The sequence below is a fragment of the Monodelphis domestica genome, chromosome 8 (genome assembly GCF_027887165.1).
Source record: "Monodelphis domestica isolate mMonDom1 chromosome 8, mMonDom1.pri, whole genome shotgun sequence".
Lineage (NCBI taxonomy): Eukaryota > Metazoa > Chordata > Mammalia > Didelphimorphia > Didelphidae > Monodelphis > Monodelphis domestica.
Genome location: NC_077234.1, coordinates 180,034,491 through 180,051,801, shown reverse-complemented (window position 1 = coordinate 180,051,801; position 17,311 = coordinate 180,034,491). Strand labels below are relative to the sequence as shown.

Here is a 17,311-nt window from a genome sequence, read left to right as displayed (position 1 = left end):
GAGAGTAAGGTTTAGTATTACCCATCACTACCCGTACCCTCCCCTCCATTGTAATAGTGATATAATTCACCTCATTTTGCTTTTCTCTTCCTATTTCCCTTAGTACAATCCTCTTTTTCACTCCTAGATTTTTGTTTTTTACATATACTAAATAGCATACTATCATATATTTTGTCCATATATACTTCTTCTAACAACTCTAATAATGATAAACATTTTTGAGAGTTACTGATATCATCTTTCCATATAGGAATATAAAGAATTTGACCTTATTGAAGCCCTTAAAATTTTTTTCTCTTTCTTATTTAGCTTTTTATGTTTCTCTTGAATTTTTGTATTTGGACATGAAATTTTCTGTTTAAGCTTGGTTTTTTCTTCAGGAATGTTTGGAAATCTTCTATTTTATTAAATGACCCTACTATCCCCTGAAAGAATATCTTCAGTTTTGATGGGTGAGTGATTCTTGTTTGTAAACCCTGTTTCCTTGCTTTCCAGAATATCATATTCCAAACCAACCAATGCTTCAATATTGAAGCTTCCTACTGACTGGGAATCTATGATATTTAAATTATTTCTTTCTGGCTGGTTGCAGTATTTCCTCGTTTGTCTGAGAGCTCTTGAACTTGGCTATAACATTCCTGGGGGTTGTCGTTTGGGGATTTATTACAGGAGAAGATCTGTCGATTCTTTCAGTTCTTTTTCAAGAATATTAGGGGAGTTTGCTTTGATAATTTGTTTGTAATATGATGTCTAGGGTTTTTTGTTTTTTTTTTTTGGTCGTGACTTTCAGGAAGTCCAATACTTCTTAAATTATTTCTCCTAGCCCTATTTTCCAGATCAGCTATTTTTTCAATGAGATATTTCACATTTTCTTCTATATTTTCATTCTCTTCTTTCTTGATGTTTCATGAAGTCATTCATTTATATATGCCCAATTCTGTTTTTTAAAGGCTGAATTTCTTTCATGACCTTTGATCCTCCTTTTCCATTTGGTCTCTTCAACTTTAAGTAGAACTCTTTTCTTCATTGGGTCTTTTTGCCTCTTTTACCATTAGGTCAATTCTGTTGGATTTTTTAAAAACTCTTTTCTTCTTTGGATTCTTGTGCTTCTTTTTCCAGTTGACCAGTTTTGCTTTTTAGCTGTTTATTTTTAGAGGACATTACTTTCATTTCTTTTTCTCATTTTCCTTTGACCTGTCTTATTTGATTTTTGAATTCCTTTTTGAGTTCTTCTTGAAATTGAGACCAATTTCCATTTTTCTTTGAAATTTTACTTCTGGTTTGTGCCAGGGCTTGGGACTTCAAGGAGTAGATCTGAGGTTCTTTTTTGTTGTTGTAGCCAAGGTCTGGGATCCCAAAGTTTACCTATGCAAGTTTCTAAACCTGGCACAGTAGATGTGTGGAATGGTTGGCCAGACCTCCTCTGTGTGCAGTTTTGCTTCCAGTTTATCCTTTTCCCATGAAAATAAACTCTCTCTGCCTATATTCCTAGTTGTGTTCAGCAGGAAAGTCCCAATACTTCATCTTACTGTTGGTTTTTGACTCCTAATATTTTGAAGCACTTTTTAATGATTGGTTTGGAAGGATTGTCAGGGTTATTTCAGCTTTCATTGCTACTAAGCCACCATCTTGGTTCTGGCCCACCCCCACCCCAATACATATATCTGACTCATTTGTTCTTTCAGTAGTAGGTAAGAAGGGGAAGAAGTGTAATTTGATGTTTGACATTATACATTTCAGAAGCTTGGGTCCAAATAGGTCTTGTGGCAGAGGATATCTCAGGAGTTATGTAATTCAACCTTCTCATTTTATAGATGAGAAAGGCTTAAGGAGGTTAGATGATTTGTCCAAAGCCACACTGCTTGTAGTGTTCACAGATGGGACTTGAACATCCTTCAATTCTCCAACCAGTGATCTTTCCATTGTAACACTGTGGGCAAAGCTTGAAGAGAGATTAATTTGGAAATATTGATCAAAATGAGCTTTCTCTACTATCTAGGAGCTTCATTTATCCATTTATCTCAGGACAGAGGATAACTGAAAGTTAATTTGTCCTTTCTGTTGTTGGATTTTGTTTTAACCTTAATGACCCCACTCACATCTATGGTTAAAGATGGATTGATTGCAAGTCTTTTTCTTTAAGACACTGACACTCACTCTAGAGCCTTCCCACTCTGACACCTGTGCTGATTTATTTTTATATCAAATCTTGGCACTGCAGGGTATCATCCAAAAGACAGATGATCTTCTCCCAAAGGCCAAGGATTGCTAGCTTACCCTGAGTTAATATTGTTATCTCCTTTATCCTGCTTTGGACCAACTGGGAGTTACTGAACTTTGGCTATCTGCCTGCCTTCCCAGAGCAGATGGATTTCCTTTTTTCTGTCTTAGGTTTCACTCCCGTCAGCTGGGGCAGCTTCTTGCCATGAAGAGGCTTTTCTTGCTGCACCACATATATAACACTGAACCACAGGGCCCTGTCCAGGTATGGGGAAAGCAGCATTCCTTATAGAAAACTACTGGAGAAGATTAAACATTCCAGGAGAGTAGTTTGAGAGTCGTTCTATCTTTGTATTCCAGATAATTTTCTGTGTGACAGGAACTAATTACTTTATACTTCTTTTGAAAGCATCATCAGGGACTTTTAAATAGAAAATCCCAGGTAACTTTTTTAAAAGAAATACAAAGTAGTCTCATTCAACTTTAGTCCAAACAAGAATTTGATACCAATCACAAACATTTGCACTATTGAATCTATATTACCAATAACATGAGTGTTCTATTCCTAAGATTTCTTTAAATTCTACCAGTTTATCTGCTCAGCTTAGCATTTGGCTCTCATGTATAATGACTTAGAGAAGCCTGTCATCCTTGCAATTCATATATGAAAGCATGCTGGTAAAACGAGATGTAATAGTTAAGGGTAGTATTCCAATGTGTTCTTGTGAGGGAGGAGCAAGGACTTAATTTGTTACACTGTTTTTAATAACAGTGGTCACACCATATTTATGTGGACCATCTGTACTAAGCTTCTGAATGAAACAGGATGGCCAGCAACCCTTTGCCTCAGTGACCTAGAAAAAAATGAACAAATTAAGAACATCTCAAGGGCACATTTTAGAAAATGTTATATAATTCTATGCTTCATCTCTTTGCTTGCCTAACTTCCATTGTAATGCCATTTCCTTTATTCCATTTCTCTCTTCTCTCACTTCAATTGTCAGATTCCTTATTAAATTAGGTGGAGAAAAGCTGACGTGGTTATGCAGTAGTATGTAAACTTCAGAGGGGCATAGACTCCCGGATAGAGCTGGGGGAGGTGGGATCTTTATCTCCATCACAGAACAGTGTCACACACATGGTATAATTTAATGAATTGTTTTGATCTTAACAGAATCATGTAAGGCTGAAGATACTTTCTAGGGTTTTGTTTCTTTTTTTTAGGTCTTTCATTTTTTCTCCTTCTTGCCCGCTGTTCTTTCTCTTTCTTTTTTTAGAGCTCCCTTATTAGAGAATGTAAAAGGGCAAAGAGTAAATGAGCTAATCAGTCAGTTTTTTTACAGAATTCAAATGAATTTAGCAAAGATTTTTATGATCTAGCAACATACAAGGCAATATATGTTAGGCATGGAGGAGATATGAAGACAAAAATGAAAAATTTTCCTGTCCTCAAGGAGTTTAGATTCTCCAGGAATTAAGGATTGGAATACGACTTTGATTTCTTTTATGAGTTCATTTATCTGTCCTGTCCTTGGCTCTCCTTTACTAAATTTGCCAAATAACCAATAAGATTTCAAGGAGTCGGAAACCTGAATGAAGTTAGGAAACAACAACTAAAATGGGGAAATTTTTAGAAATCAAGAAAGACATGAGCTAGTTAAATGAATAGCCCCTCAGATAGTAGAGAAATAAAGAGAAAAGACCACTGAACTTGGAGTAAAGAGATCTAGGTTTGAATATTAATTCTCCCATTTACTGTCTTTGTGACTATCAATTTCTTTGCCTGAAAATGAGAAGGGGTCAAAATGATATGTAAGAGCTATTCAGTTCTAAAGTCCTATGATTATCCTGTTATGTTGTGCTTGCTCTGTGATCGTAGTTTCTGATGGTCAGGGTAAGCAGTTTACTGTAATGTTTCACTGCATATGTAGTAAATAGCATTTGTATTAGTGTCAATCCTGATTCCAGAGCAATCAAAGTCAGTTTAAAAAGAATGGTCCTACTAACTTATTTTGATGGTTTAGGGAAGGTCCTTTAAGAAAACCCTCTAAACCCTCCTTCTGAAAAAAAAGGAAACAACACTCCTTTCAAAATAGAAACTTGATCATTTGAAACTTCTTGGTTAGTTTTGTAATTATGAGAAAGAAAAGCTCCAGTCTGACTTTTCCCCCACTTTGAGCATATTCCTCTGGACTCCACTGACGTAATATTTAGTCTGCAAACACTATGGCTTTCTTCATTCTGTATTTCATTTCTTGCACAGTTTATGATAACATAATCAGAAGCTAAGCCCAATGACATATGTAGAAATGGGGCCACTGCTGCCATGTTGGCAAAAGGCCAGGGGCCCTGACTTCACACATCCTAATGACTCCTAACCTACTAAGCAACCTTACCAGCTGCCCCTCTCAAGTTACTATTGTAAAGTGGTTTTAAGGGAGATCCTCAGGACCCAAAGTACCCAAAGTGTAAGGACTGAATTTTCTGGCAGGGATGGGCGAAGATGTCATTTTTGAAATAATGTACAGTAGCTCACACTATATTTTAGATGTCAACCCTGAAATAAAACCAGAGGCCAGGTTTGAAAATAGATTGTTGGGAAAATACATTTCTCTTTAAACTTCATCAGGGGCCCTGCTTCTTGATCTCTTTAAATGACTTTACACGCTGACTTTATTTTCTGGAAATCTCCTTAAGGACAGGGAACATGGATTGTAGAAGCATTCAATATTACTGCTAAAAGAGACCTTAGAGACAAGTGGATCCCAGTCATTCATTTTATAGATCAAGAAACTAAGGAAATCCACATAGATAAAGGGATTTGCCCAAGATCACCCAGTTAATAAAACAGCAAAGCCAAGTCTAAAAAAGGTCAGTACTTTCCCCACTCTCACACTGCCTCTTGAAGGCAATTCGAATTCCTCCACTTCTTTGATAATCTGTGCAAAACACTTTTTATATTTACCTTCCCTTTCTCCTTTCTCCTTTTAAAACCTTCCTCTTTCTCTAAATACAGCAGGTGAAAGTTCTACCTTTGTGTTTGTCTCTGATGATGTTGTCTCTCTGTGTCTCTTTGTCTTTGTCTTTCTTTTAATCGAAGGGGGTGGTGGTGTTTAGGGACTCATTTTTGTACTAAGTACAGGATCTTATGCACATGAGTGCTTAACAAATATTTGATGAGTTGTTGGTAATGGAAAAGTTGGCAGCAACATATAAAACATTTCACAACAGTTACTGAAGGTGAACTGCTAATGACAATGTATCCGGAGTAGAGCTAATCTAGTGAGGGCACACTAAATCATTAGCATCCTAGATCTAGAACTGGAAGGGATCTGAGAGATCATCTCTAGCCTAACCCATTCAAGGTACAGATGTGGAAAATAGGGCTTGGTGAATTTGTTCTTTGCCCAGTGTCACACAGGTCAGAAGCATCACGGATGAGTCTAGCTACTCTCACGCAAGAGACTTTGCTCTTTCCACTGTACCACAATACTTGCACTCTCAAGAAGTACTGAGGGTCTGAATTAGGTTCAATTTTAGTAAAAAGAATAGAATGGAAATGAGAGCTATTATGGAAGTAGGACCAACAAAACTTGTTAATTGTTCGATATGAGGGTAAGGGAAAGTGAAGAATCAAAGATGAACTTTGGGTAACTAGAGGACAGTGGCAATCGATAAACAGGGAAATCTGGAAGGGTATAGATTTGGAGAAAAGATAATGAGTTCTGGTGTAGACATGTTAAATTTAAGATGACATTACTTTCTCACTGTCTAGTAGATAGTTTGTTATGTGGATCTGAAGTTCAAGAGGGGCTTCTCTGACTAGAAATCATTTGCATATGAATGATAATTAAACCTATGGGAGCTGATAATGGCTACACACAAAAAAAATGTTATAGAAAAAGACAAAAGCCTAGGAAAAGGACATACTTAGGTTAGGAGGTATGATATGAATGATATCCATGATGCCCTCAGAGTCAGAATATTTATGTTCAGAGGCAGAGGAGATCATCTTCATAACAATGGAGACTCCTGAATGCACACTCAGCTTATGACAGGATTAGTTTGATCTATCAAAATGATTCTATAGAGATTGATATAAATATATATGTATATACAAACAAATCTTCCTCATAGAGAATAGGACTTAATAAGCAGCTAGGTATTGCACTAGATAGAAGCCTGAGCCTAGAATCAGAAAGAGCTGAGTTCAACTCTTGCCTCAGATGTTTACTAGCTATGGTATCCTGGACAAGTCATTTAACCTATTTTCTTCAATTTTCCCAATTGTAAAATGAGGATGATGATGTTAGCATTTACTTGCTAGGGTTGGTATGAGGATTGAATGATATATTTTTAATGTACACATCAGCATATAGAAGGCTCTAATGAATGCTTTTTCCCCCTTACTTCAATATAATTCCTCAAGAGCAATAGGACTATTTTACATGTGTAATTTATATGGTACAGTGTCTACTGAATATAACTAATCATGGGACTGCACTATTAAAAGTATTTATCTTGAAACATGAAGTGCAGTTGCTAGGTTAATCACAAAAGAATAGGTGAGGTCAGATGATATTTCAAATCATGGAGAAGGAACTAGGAGAACCTATTTTCTATATACCTGAATTGTTCTTTTACCCATTAATCCATGCCAGAATACTAGTCAAATAGATACATAAACATAATCACTCATATCAAAATAAGTTTCTGAATACCATTTTGAATTATTTATTCCCAACACTATAACCAATATGATAATCTTCCAGTATTCACCAGTTGTGCACAAAATGAGACTAAAGTTTTGTTTTCCATTTTGAATGAAAAATAATTTCTCTTCAAATATAAATACATATATAAATAAGCACATATAAACAACATATGAAACCTATTTTCATTTTGCAAAATTTCCAATATCTGAGCAACATAATGACTTCATAAATACCATCCATTTTTATTATTATTATTCATCATATGAAAACCATATTTTTAATTTGGAGTGGTGTAGTTAACAAAGTTAAACAAAAAATATATTGGTATCTACAATAACAACAGACAACTGGAAAATTGAGGGGATTTTTATACTTCTATTATTAATCTTGATCAATTCTATAAAGTCTTCTTCTAAGTTATCAATGTTTATCAGTGAATGAATATATTTTCAGTGTATGCTAGAATTTAATGGTTTGCATTTAATAGTAAGAGATGGTAGCAGTAAATAATTTGACGAAGTCATAGAATCATAAATCTAAAGCTGAAAGGAATAGGAAATGCTTTCTAGTCCCATCTTTGGGGTTCTTTTTTCACATGAGAAAACAGGCAAGAAGGGTATAATGCCATGCCAAAGGTAACGCAGCTCATTAACCAAATTCAGAAGAAATGTCAACAGATGCCATATTCCAATACTCTAATAGCTTATTTCTTCCATGTGAACCTTGTCCCTGCTGTTTGATTCTTGTCAATGTTGAGGTCACCAGAAAATAACTATTCAAAATGTGGAATCTTGCTTAATTAATTTCTTCTGACTGTGAAAATATTAATGCATAATATGGGCTCTAATTTATGACATCTTCATTTTCAATCATACATTTTTATGACATTTATAATACCTTTTCTTTTTCTTTTTTGGTAATTTATTGTAGCTTTCCAAACTCCATCATACATATTTGACTACTGATGTAGGACAAAGCCTTAGAAATTGAATTAGTTCCTCTACCTTTTGGTACTACTGCTGGGGCAGAGAAAGGAGGGAAGAGAACTTCTGGAACTGGATTCACTTTGTATCAAGAGGAGAAACTGAACTATGAATTCAGAGAATTGTAGACTCCTGTAAACAGTATTTGCTTGCTAGCCTGAAAAAGTGAGATTGTGAAATTAATCTCTTCTAATCTGAGGAGGCAAGAGGAAGGATGAAGTACTGGAGTAGCTAGAAGGCTCTCTTTCTTTTGGTTTTGAAGAGAGACAAAAGAAATTGAAATAGAAGTTGAAGAGAAAGCTAGCCAGATGAAAGGAGATTATTAATATGGTATTAAGGAGATTGCCCAAATAGCCAAGTGGTCTCCATCAAGTCAAATTCCTGCCTGATAGATGACTGGATTTCTCTGAGAGACCAAGGAAATTGGTGATGTTCTTCAATACCTCTTTCCCCATCAGCTTCTTTCTTCACAGGAAGATGGGAAGAATTTACTTCTAAATTTCTCTGTTCTTTAACTCTGTTTATATATTCTGATTTAGCTGGTGGCTTCGAAAACATTTTTTCTTGGCATATCTATAACTGTATATATACATATACACATAACTTTTGGGCTGTACATATATATGTATATATATTTACATACATAAACTAAATACTATGGGAGGATAAATGGATAACAGTGACAAGCTTGGTTTATGTAAAGAAAAAACAAAACTCAGAGTACTAGACTTCTGTCCAGAATACTAGATCATACTAGCTGAGGGGTGAGAAAGAAGTCATTATAAGAAAGAATTTTATGGGCTTGATTATTTTTTATTTTTATAGGCTTTATTATTAATAATTTTGTTAAATATCCCCCAAAGCAAAACTAAAATAGATCCAAGGACTTTATTCCCTGTGCTGTAGGGTAAAATTAGCTATTGTTAAATCAAGGTTAGTATGACTTAAAAGAAGGTACCTCCAAGACTGTCCCATTTCCAGAGGACCAAGGCCATACTCCTTGGAAGGAGAAAAGTATGATCTGAAAAAAAAATCTCCCCTTTTTCTTAACCCTTAGGAGGAGAAAGTAGACAAGAATGAATGTCTGTTTTACTTTTGGTTTCTCTTACAGGGTCAAAATTTCCTACTAACACCTACTGGTAACACAAATTTAATTCAGATTCTACAGATAAGATAACTTACTTGGTTTTAATCACAAAACTAAGAATCAAAACTAGGTTTTCTAGTTTTCAGTGTCCTTTCACTATGACATACTTCCCCTCAAGAATAATTTACATTTGTATAGCATTTTAAGGCATGGAATCAATGTATTTATAGTATATAATACACACTGTTCTAGGTTCTAGAAAGCTCATATTTGTGATACCACTCTGGTTCTTTTTCTTCTCTTCATCCATTTTTCTCATTGGGCATCAGCCACTCAGACAGTTTCTGTCTTTGAGGCTTTATTCACTAAGTGGTCCAAATTGATACATAAAGGGACCAAACAGCTTTTGCTTATATAATTTTACATGTATATATTATATATATGCATAATGTTTGCATATGTATATATACACATATATTCCATATTAGAAATGTCAACTTGTTTGTAAATGTTTATTAATTTATTTTAAATAGCATTAATAAATTCACCATATGTTAACATAAATATTCTAATAAAAATAACTATTTTTCCAAAGCAAAATTAATTAGTAAAAATAGTGGCACAACTTTATATATATATATATATATGTATATATATATATATGTTGTCTTTTTTTGCAGATCTTTTGACATCTGGCTTAATAGAAAACAAATTCTCATATATGCTTCTTAATTTAACCTACTGTGATATGTTGTTATTTTTTCTTTTATTAGAATTTTTTCAGTTATATGGTAGAAAATAATTTTTGACAATTGTTCTCTGAAATTTTGGAATCCACATTTTCTCCCTTCCTCCTTTCTTTCCATACCCAGATGGTTAAATAGTCTGATATAGGCTATACTAGTGCTTTCATGCAATATATATTTCCATATTGCTCAGGTTGTGATAGAAGATATAGGGATATGTTATTTTGAGTGAAGTGTATGGTGGGGACCCTCCCTTACACAGGCATATAGTTTGAAAAGAGAGGGATATTTTAACAGGCAAATAATATTTTTGTATTATAATGAAAATAGTATTGACCTGGTAGACTCTCTAAAATGGTCTTGGGGATTCAGAAAAGTCAAATGTACCACATTTTGAAAAGTGCTGCTTTAAATCAAATATGTATTTGGAACTTCTCATGGTATACAGCATGAAGTGCTGATCTATACATATCTGTCAGACCCAGTTATTTTTGTCAAATTATGAGTCCTTACCCTCGTAGCTAGAATCTTTAGGTTTATTAACCAGTAAATTATGTTCATTTGCTTTGGTATGTGGTATATGTGTGTATGTGTGGACATATATATATATGTACAGACATATATATATATATATATATATATGATGATCAATCTCACTTTGTCTCTCTGTCTGTCTGCCCATCTCTGTCATTACTAATTCATTTTGATAACTACTACTTTGTAATATAGTTCAAAATTTGGCACTTCTACCACTATCATTACTGCTTACCACATTTTTTTCTAATAATTTCTTTGAACTTTCTTGATTTTGAGATGGATGTTGTTATTGGGTTTTTTTCTAATACTATAAAGCAATTCTTTTGCAGCTTTGTTGGCATGGAACTTAAAAAGTGAATAATATCGTTTTTATTATATTGGCTCAGCCTTCCCACATGTGATTTATATTTCTCCAATTAATTAGCTCTGTATTTCTGAAATGACTGTTTTGTAGGTGTACTCATATAGCTTTCATATATATATATATATATATATATAAACATATATATATATATGGATAAGTAGATTCCCAGATATTTTATACCTTCTATAGTTATTTTATATAGAACTTCTCTTTTCCTCTTTCTGTTGAGTTTGCACAGAAATGCTGAAGGTTTCTTTGGACTTATGTCATATGTTCAACTTTGCTAAAGTTATTAATTAGTTTAATTCATCTTAGTTGGCTCTCTAGGATTTTCTAAATAGGCCATTAGATCATTTGTAAAAAAAAAAAAAGGGATAATTTTGTTTCCTCTACAACTATATTTATCCCCCAATTTCTTTTTCTTTTCTTTTTTTATAGCTGGCATTTCTACACTATATAAAATAATATTTGTCATATGAACATAATTGTTTTAACTTTGATGTTACTAGAAAGGTTCTAGATTATTTTCTATCTTTCTTCTTTTCCATTATTTTCCAAATAATAGTGAAAATGGCTTAGTACTAACATCTCCCAGGTATTACAGTAACTGGACACTTCCATCTGGGCCAGATGATTTGAATTTATAAAAAAGATTATGTGCTCTTTTGCTACCTCTTTATTTATCTTGGTTATCAGATCCTTGTTGGCCAGTTTTGTTCTGACATTTCTAGTGAATGGCAAATTTTATTGAGTTGCACTGAACTAAAAGGAATGTAATGGACCCTACATATACATAACACAAGGGACTTTCTATAAATAGGATGGAAATAGATGACATCTCCTAGCATCAAGTTTCACAGGTTCCCAGATGCTAATCAAAACAGAAAGAGATAAAGAAAAAGATAAGACACAAAACTTAGCCTAGCAGAGAAGCTCTAATTGCCATAGGTTGTTCTATGCCTCAGAAAGGTTCCTAGAGGTTGTCTGAAAAGGAACATTTAAAAGTCCTTTGTCTTGTCTTTTAATTTAGTAAGAGAATATAGTGGAATCCTTGCTATAATCCATAACAATCCCTCCAGGTTCCAACACGATACATTTAAATAAGTTATTGGCCATCTTAAGGGTGTGTGTGTGTGTGTGTGTGTGTGTGTGTGTGTGTGTGTGTGTGCAGTGAGTAGGAGGACTTGGTCATGGACCAACTGATTCTTACTACTCTCTTGGGCTAGTTGATGAAATCACAGAAGAGGACAAATAGCAGAGAGATGAGCTCTTCATTTCTTAAACGAAGTTAAATAATGCATATATGACATTATCCCTTTACAAAATGTGACGGATTTTTCTCTGATGGAATTAAAGGGGCTATTTGCTACCAGCTTGCCTAGTGGCAATTAAAAATTAGTCTTTTCAGCCTTGAGAGATAGTGAAGGCAAGTGAGAAGCTGAAGAAAGAAGCAACTTTGTGCAGTATGACTATTGCTAGAGGAAAATGGGAGAAAGTTTCCCCTACCATTTCTATCAGGCAATGTGTATTACATCATAACTATTATTTCAGTTGTTCAATTTTTTAGTCATGTCCTATTCTTCATGACCCATAGGCCATATTGTCTGTGGAGTTATTTTGGCAAAGAGTGATTTGCTGTTTCCTTCTCTAGTGGATTAAGGCAAATAGAAGTGACTTGCCTAGGGTTATACAGCTAGTGAATTCCTAGGGCTAGATTTGAACTCCAGACCAATTGCTCTATCTACTGAGCCATCTAGATGCCTCTAATATCCCAGGAGACCCCAAATCTACCAGGGAATAGAGAAAGATAGAGGGGTAGCTCCAAGAAATGTAACTCCTGGAAACACTGAAGAGAGTCAAATGTGAATTTAAGGGAAAATTATGCCTGGCAATTGAGAGCTGAAGCAAAAAAAGTGAAAAAGAAATATACCTCCCAATGGAGATATATTGATTGGGAAGGACCTAGATGGATTGGTGATGAAAAAACCCACCTTGGGATAATATAATATTAAATAAAATAAATAAAAACCCACCTCAGGATAATAAAATAATAAAATCCCTTGAGACCAAGGAAACCAAGTTTATTTTACTTATTGAGGTTAGGGAAATTGAGGGTAGGATCCTAGCTCTACTTGGCTTTATCTCCTCCCACTTTCGATGCTCCTCTCACAAGAGAGCTCTTCTGATCTTCTTTAAATCCTTCTTAGTCACTTCATGCTCTTTCTAACCCCCAAAAACCATCTGACTGCTTTGCTAAACTAAATATCCCATATTGTCTCTAAAAGGCTGAGAAGATTGGACTCACGGAGTCCTTCCCCAAGCCTGGGGTTGGCTTCTTAGGTAAAACTCAAAGTCCCAGATGTAAAACCCTTTGGTTTACCTTAGTCAAATTGCCATAGCCAGATTGTCACAGCCAAATTGTCCACAGCACTATAGGGAAACCTCCTAGGTATCTTCCAAGCCCAAATCTCCTCGTTTCATCCATGAAACTAGGCAGGTTACAGGAATTTGATGGAGCAGGTGTTACCCCTTCCAGCTCAGGGAAAGTACAGTTTAGAAATAACAGCTTTTCTCAGTTAACTCCCAACCACACACCCCCGCCCCGCCCAATCCCACCCTCTACAGAGCTTCCCCTTCTAGAATCTTTTCCAGGGTTTATGGCTAAATTCTCTTCTCTCTGTTTTAGAGACAATCTTAGCATTTTCCCCTATCCCTTATTCCTCTATCCTTCCAGAAGAAGAGATCCAAGAAGTTCAGCTTAGTTAACTAACCAACCTAAAGGCTTTGCTCAAGGGGAGGAACTTTGAGGACACCATGAGAAGAAAAAGGACATTGGGGCTCTGCAACAACAGAGGTAACATAACCACATAGATTTCATATATGTGTACCTCCTTACCAGTGTAATCTAAGTTTATGAACATGCTTTCCACTGATGTGTGCATTTCAACAAGAATGTTGTTTAGTTGCTGTTATTACTATGCTGATGGAGTAAACAATCAAACAAGCATTTTAACTGCTTATTATGTGCTTCCACTGTGCTGAGTATTAAGGATACAGAGAAAGGGAAAAAAAGCAACTGCCTTCAAGGAGTGCATATTCTAATGAAGAAGACAATGTATAAGTAAATAGATATATAATATATAAGAAACTTACAGACCATCTATTTTAGAGGGAAAAGGCTTTAGCAGCTCAGTTGTAGATGGGAAAATAAATACCTTTGCTTTGAGCTAACTGGGCCAATTGTTTAACTACCAAAGATAATAAGGGTTCATTACAAGTAATTTTAGGAGTATGGACCCACAGAATACTTTATTATATTGTAAGCTCCATGAGGAAAGGGAACAAGTCTCACAATAAGTAAGAGTAGGGATTAAAAAATGTGTTGTGCATGATGAAATCAAAACTATCAATAAGTACATGAAAAGGTGTTATAAATCCCTCCTGATTAGAGAAATGCAAATTAAAACAACTCTGAGGTACCACCTTACACCTAGCAGATTGGCCAATATGACAGCAAAGGAAAATAATAAAACTTGGAGGGGATGTGCCAAATTGGGACACTAATACACTGCTGGTGGAGTTGTGAATTGGCCCAACCATTCTGGAGGGCAATTTGGAACTATGCACAGAGGACTATATAAGAATGCCTACCCTTTGACCCAGATATACCACTTCTGGGTTTGTATCCCAAAGAGATAATAAGGGAAAAGACTTGTACAAAAATATTTATAGCTGTGCTCTTTGTGGTGGCAAAAAATTGGATAATGAGGGGATGCCCTTCGATTGGGAAATGGCTGAACAAATTATGGTAGCTGATGGTGATGGAATAATATTTTGCTTAAATGAATAATGAATTGGAGGAATTCCATGTGAAATGGGAAGATCTCTAGGAATTGATGGAGTAGAACCAGGAGAACTTTGTACACAGAGACTGATGCACTGTGGCACAATTGAATGTAATAGACTTTTCTACTAGTAGCAATGCAATGACCCAGGACAATCCAGAAGAATTTATGAGAATAAGCACTATCCACATCCAGAGAAAGAACTGTGGGAGCAGAAACACAGAAGAAAAATATATGATCAATTACATGGTCTGATGGGGATATGATTGGGGTTCTGATGTTAAAAGATCACTCTATTACAAATATTAATAACATGAAAATAGATTTTGAACAATGATAGATGTAAAACCCAGTGGAATTGTTTGTCAGCTTCCAGAGGGAGAAAGGAAGAGGGGGAGGGGAATCATGAATCATGTAACCATAGAAAAAATATTCTAAATTTTAAAAAAGACATGTGTTCTGCTGTTATATCAAATGCTCTTTTCATTACTATAATGTCTCATCATTGTCATTCCAAAGTCACACATGGGTCAGTTAACTATAACTTTTGCCAACTTAGTAAGAATTATGCACTCATATCATTTCATCAGGAAGGAAGAAGAAACAAATGAAGGAAATAAGCATTTGTTAAGTGCCTACTATATGCTAAGCATCATGCTAAATGCTTTTCAAATCTTATCTTATTTGATGTTCAGAACTCTGAAAAATAGATACTATTACAGTAAAGGGAATTGAAGCAGATAGAAATTAAATGACTTACTCATGTCACATTGTCAGTAGGTGTCTGAGGCCACAATTGAACTCAAGTCTTCCTGATTCCAGACCCAGTGCTCTGTCCATTGTAGCACCCACTTGCTTCTATAGTACGCAAATTCTGCTTTAATAAAAGGCTGAAATCCTATAGAACATAATTTGGTGCTCTAATTAGTCTAGACATACTGTATAGTGCTGCTTCACAGCTTTAAAGTCTTAGAATCAGCAAAGTATTTAATTGATGGCCCTTCTTGAATCTTAGTGTCCTATATGGTAGGTGAATCAATGTTGTCCTAGTTAATCTAATAATATTTTCCTGAACTTGCTGTTTTTAGTTCATAGACATATGTCCATTTTCTTATTTTAGGGTCTCTATAACATCTGTATGCTTCTGGCTTTTGTGTTCTACCAGGGACAGATGGAAGCTAATGCCCTAGAATGACTTTAGATAATCTTTTGCTTGCTTATGCTCACTCAAAGAAATCAGAAAAGTGAAGATGATTTTCTTGAGATCAATTATATCGTCTGAGAAATTACTACCTCAACCTTATAGTAAATAATTAATTTTTGCACATGTTACATTGCCCTGAAAGCCACACAACTTGATATATCTTATTCTGCTTTTGTGAGAAACAAGAAATGACCCAAAGGTTGCCATTGAGGAACATTTTAAAGAAATTAACATCAGTTATATCTTCATGGGTCAATACTCATGCAGTCTTATGTCATACATCATCATTATTATTATAGCTGTAACAAGAGTCCTCAAAATTTTATGTGGAAGTATTATTTTTAGTTTCTGCCAATGCAATGAGGTCCTTCTGGGAGAGACAAGATGGGGCTCAGCTTCCCATTTGGCATATAAAGATAAACTTCAGAGATCGGGAGAAGAATAAAGTGCTGTGGTGGCTATCATATAAGACAGATAGCAGGCAGAACCTTCAGATCTTTTTGGTATGTCCCTAGACATTGTTTGGGAACCCTGATTTACTGAAAAGTCACAATTTAAGAGATGAAAGAGCTATTAGTTAAACTCTCTACTTTTATAGGTCAGGAAAGTGAAGGCTAGAGAAGTTAAGTAAGTTGCCCAAGATCAAACAAGCACCCTTAGTTCTAGTGCAAGAAATGAGCTTCCTAAACCCTATCCAAGTGATTTTTTTCCCCATTGTGCCTTGGCAAACAGGTGTTCACAATGATAAGGTATAGGTATAGATATGATATAGGTAAAAGTATAATGTATTTCAGAAACATCTCCATGAAAAAGATAAAATAAGGTTTTAGGGTGAACTATATTCATTAAGTCTATCTAGGGCTGTCATTCCAGGGCCTGCTACTTGAGTTACCATATTCAGACTCAATTTCTAGGGAAATAGGATATGTTTTAGTGTATCTTTATTAATGATCAAAATGGAAACTTCTCCCATTATCTCTAAATTCCCATCCCTGATTATTAAACATTATTTAAGAAACTGTAAAAACCCTCTCCCCAATATAATCAGCTGCCAATCAATGTCAAAACACCAATCTCCTAGGCTTAAATCAGTATCAAAATAGCTATGTAATTTGTTAACAAAGTAACCGAGGAAAACACAAATATATAACTAATGAATTATAATGTTTCAGACATGGAAAAGATCACAACTAGAATTACTTCTCGCCATAACTGTTATTTTTGACCTCTCACTTCTGGAGCATAGTCCCACCTTTCAGTTCTCAACATTATACCCAAAGTCTCCTCTTATTTGTTTCCATGATCTTTTAAACTCTTTTAGATCTCTTGGAATGCCCCATGCTTTTCTGTCCTCTCACAGTCTCTTTCCAGATTTGACAAGAAACTCTCCAAAAAAATAACAGGTAAAACTTTTTAGAACCCTTACCAACTTTTCAAGGAATTGTCTTTATAATGATTTTCATAATATGAATTAAAAACAATTCCATCATAAAATAAGTTTTATTTGTTCTCTTTTTCTCTGTATTTTCATTTTTTCTTGAAAGCCCTTACTACTAACAGCTAGGATCTTCACAGATGACAGTTAAAACACAAACTCTTTACAGATGGCA

The 17,311-nt window shown here is 34.9% G+C and overlaps 1 long non-coding RNA gene across 1 annotated transcript in view; it reads right to left on the bottom strand.

Annotated features, from left to right (window-relative positions):
• Positions 1-13,221, bottom strand: part of LOC130455832 (uncharacterized) — a 50,448-nt gene extending 37,227 nt beyond the window's left edge. Inside the window, exon 1 of the long non-coding RNA XR_008914000.1 lies at positions 13,033-13,221. This is a non-coding gene — a long non-coding RNA (uncharacterized LOC130455832). The remainder of the gene's footprint in view (positions 1-13,032) is intronic.
• Positions 13,222-17,311: the final 4,090 nt, after the last annotated feature.